The sequence below is a fragment of the Pseudochaenichthys georgianus genome, chromosome 3 (assembly GCF_902827115.2).
Source record: "Pseudochaenichthys georgianus chromosome 3, fPseGeo1.2, whole genome shotgun sequence".
Taxonomy (NCBI): Eukaryota; Metazoa; Chordata; class Actinopteri; order Perciformes; family Channichthyidae; genus Pseudochaenichthys; species Pseudochaenichthys georgianus.
In genome coordinates this window covers 26,456,562-26,460,410 of record NC_047505.1, presented here as the reverse complement: position 1 = coordinate 26,460,410, position 3,849 = coordinate 26,456,562, and positions in this window count along the sequence as shown.

The window sequence follows — 3,849 nt, the reverse complement described above, 5'->3', positions numbered from 1 at the left end:
TCTACACGTTTATGTTTGAGTGGAACATGACAGTATAATGCATGATGATATACGCAATATAAGATATAATGACTTGTTATAAGTATGTTTTCCCTCTAAAGAAGAGTGCTGCAGGAAAAGTCAATAGCGTTTGAATAGCTTTTAAGTTCTTCTTCTTGAAAACACAAGCTCAAGGTATTTAAACATTTTCTCCTACAACTGAAATCGTAAGGTTTTACATGTCAGAAAATTAGAGTTTGGACTACTAAACATCTTAACAGCGAACACATAGAGGTTTTTTAACTTTGGTGTAGTTTGTTCATAGTGTTAGATTTGACTCCCGACGACTTATGTTTTCTTAAAGGTGATATGTTATCTTACTGAAAAAAAGTAAATGTATCATACACTTTTGTTCACAACATCTTCTGTTATAATCATAAACCCAATGAAAAATCACATTGATTTTTTGGCAATGGAACCGGTGCAATGCTAATTGCGTCATACCTGCAACACGACACTTACACAAGGTAGCATTAACAAACAAAACTGACCGTGACCAACATGGAGGGAGACAGGAAAGACAAACAATGAACCGACAGGGGAACACAGGGAAAGACTAAATACAGAGAGGGGTAATCACGAGACAAGAAACAGCGGGGTAAAGGAGGGAGAAACACAAGGGCAACAAGTGAACACAATGACACAATCAGACACACCAGGGAAAAACGACAGGAAGGCACACACAGGAAGTAGGACCAGACAAGACACAAGGAGGAAAACATGAGACAGGGAACACAGAACAGCAAAACAAAACCCATTACCAGACAGATAACACCAAAATCGTGACAGAACCCCCCCTCAAGGGACGGATTCCAGACGTCCATAATAAAGTCCAACATTTCCAAAAGGGTGGGTGGAGTGGGTCAGTCAAGTCGCTTCAGCTGATTCAAAATGCTGCGGCTCGTGTACTAACCAGAGTTAGGAAAAGGGACCACATTACTCCTGTTCTGGCTGCCTTACACTGGCTCCCTATAGAACACAGGATAGAATTTAAAATTCTTCTTCTCGCCTACAAAGCCCTTAATGGGCAGGTGCCATCTTACCTTAAAGAACTCATTATACCCTACTGTCCTACTAGGGCATTGCGTTCCAAGAATGCAGGGTTGTTGGTTGTTCCTAGAATCTCTAAAAGTACAATGGGAGCCAGAGCCTTTTCTTATCAAGCTCCACATTTGTGGAATCAGCTTCCAGTTTGTGTTCGGGCGGCAGACACCCTATCCGTTTTTAAGAGTGCGCTCAAGACCTTCCTTTTTGATAAAGCTTATAGTTAGGGCTGATTAGATTCAGCCCCTAGTTTTGCTGATATAGGCTTAGTTTGTCGGGGGACATCTTACTTCTTCCTTCTCTCTGTCTATACCTGTGTACTCTCATGTTCCGATTAACCCAGCTTCCCCAAATGTCTTTCTTTTTGGTGTCTATATACGCCGGGATCCGGAGTCATGGATGATCCTGCGGTCCTGTGTCCTGGATCGCGAGCGCTGGATCTTGAGTCGTGGCTGTGGTCCTGGATCATCGGTCCTGGATGGATATCCTCGTGGATTCATCTTCCTAGTATACACACATGCATTTCCAAACATTTGGACTACCTATGTTGCAAATGTATTATCTCTTCAATTTACACACGGCATCTATTGCACGTCTGTCCGTCCTGGGAGAGGGATCCCTCCTCTGTTGCTCTCCCTGAGGTTTCTCCCATTTTTCCCTTTAAACTGGGTTTTCTTCGGAAGTTTTTCCTTGTACGATGTGAGGGTCTAAGGACAGAGGGTGTCGTATTGTCATACTGATATTCTGTACACACTGTGAAGACCACTGAGACAAATGTAACATTTGTGATATTGGGCTATATAAATAAACATTGATTGATTGATTGATTGATTGATCGGGCGGACGGCCCGGGGGCAAGGCAGAGTTCGAGGAGGGGGTCTCGGGCGGACAGCCCGGGGGCAAGGCAGAGTTCAAAAAGGGGCGAAGGCCACTGCGGGCGAACTCAGGGGGCCGGGCTCGAGGGCGAAGTCGCCGGGCTCGAGGGCGAAAGCCGCTGGGGAACTCTCTAGAGGGGACTCGAGAGGGAACTCGAGTGGGAACTTGAGAGGGAACTCGAGAGGAGACTTGAGAGGTGACTTGAAAGGGGACTCGAGAAGAGACTCGAGAGGGAACTTGAGAGGGAACTCCAGAGGGAACTTGAGAGGGAACTCGAGAGGAGACTTGAGAGGGCACTTGAGAGGGAACTCGAGAGGGAACTTGAGAGGGAACTCGAGAGGAGACTTGAGAGGTGACTTGAAAGGGGACTCGAGAAGAGACTCGAGAAGGGACCTGAGAAGGAACTTGAGAGGGGACTCGAGAGGAGACTTGAAAAGGTAAAAAAAGTCTATAAACAAAAAGCGAGCTTTATTCTCCATGACCAACATGGAGGGAGACAGAAAAGACTAACAATGAACCGACAGGGGAACATAGGGAAAGACAAGACTAAATACAGAGAGGGGTAATCACGGGACAAGAAACAGCAGGGTAAAGGAGGGAGAAACACAAGGGCAACAGGTGAACACAATGACACAATCAGACACACCAGGGAAACTAACGACAGGAAGGCACACACAGGAAGTAGGACCAGACACAAGGAGGAAAACATGAGACAGGGGCCGTTTCTCAATCGCGAGGATGCTTGCTTGGTAGCACATGTCTTCCGAGTCACTTCCTTCCGAAGCTAGGCAAGAATCCTTCCTGGCATTCGGAAAACGAAGAGTGGAATAGGCTAGCAAGTGTGCAGGTGTGCGTCATATGAGAGACCCCGCCTTACATTTTCCGCCACAGATTTGGAGAAATTGGTCTGTGCGCAAAGCATTGTGGGGATTTTAAGGACGCGAAGTCTACCCATGTGCAGCCTCGAAATTACCCCCAAACCAAGGACGCGGCCTCGGTGGAATTCAAAGTATGCTGGAGATTGGAACAGTCCTTCGGCGGCACTCGATGACGTAGCATCCTTGAAATATTGGCTTGGAAGCCAGTTTCCTCGAGATTGAGAAACGGCCAGGGAACACAGAACAGCAAAACAAAACCCCGGACAGACAGATAACACTAAAACCGTGACATAACACCAAAATCGTGACAAATTGTATTGGGGGGATGTTCCTCAGAGGAATGCTGATCTGGCTGGGACAATGTGTGAATTGTGTGCTCTGTTGTTTGATCTGATTGAATTTGTTTGCATGAGGTCAGAGATAAAACAGGGTGTTTGGTGGTGATGTAAGAGGATCAGAAGCTCTGGAATCTGGAGGTTTCTTAACTGGAATAATACGGAAACCTTTCACCCTAAGGTGCTTGTGTGTTTAAAACTACTCAACAGGCTCAGATAACATGGAGTGGATGGCATAGCCGGTAATTAATCTGGTGTAAATTTAGATGCAGCCCTAATCAGTCGGGAGAAGTTTGCCTGCACACATTTAGACAGCCGGTATAATCTTACAGTGCTTCTAGCTTACTATTTGTTAAATGTAATTTACAATAATGCTTTACTGTCATCTCTAGTACAGGTGTAACCAACAATAAAGAGCATATTTCGTTGTTTCAAGCAAGAGATGGTAAAGGATGGAAAGGCTTCAGCCAACTATTCTTTTCATTATTGATTTTTACAAATATTTGTTATAATAATGGATGAAATGTCTTCCCATTAACATAACGAAGTATACAGTTGCACACAGTTCAAGGTGATGTCTTTACAGTAGATGTGTTGTTTTGTCAATCCAAAATAGAAGGTTATTTTGTGTTAATAAATATAAAATAGTGAAAAGCAAGAAATATTCATATTTCTTC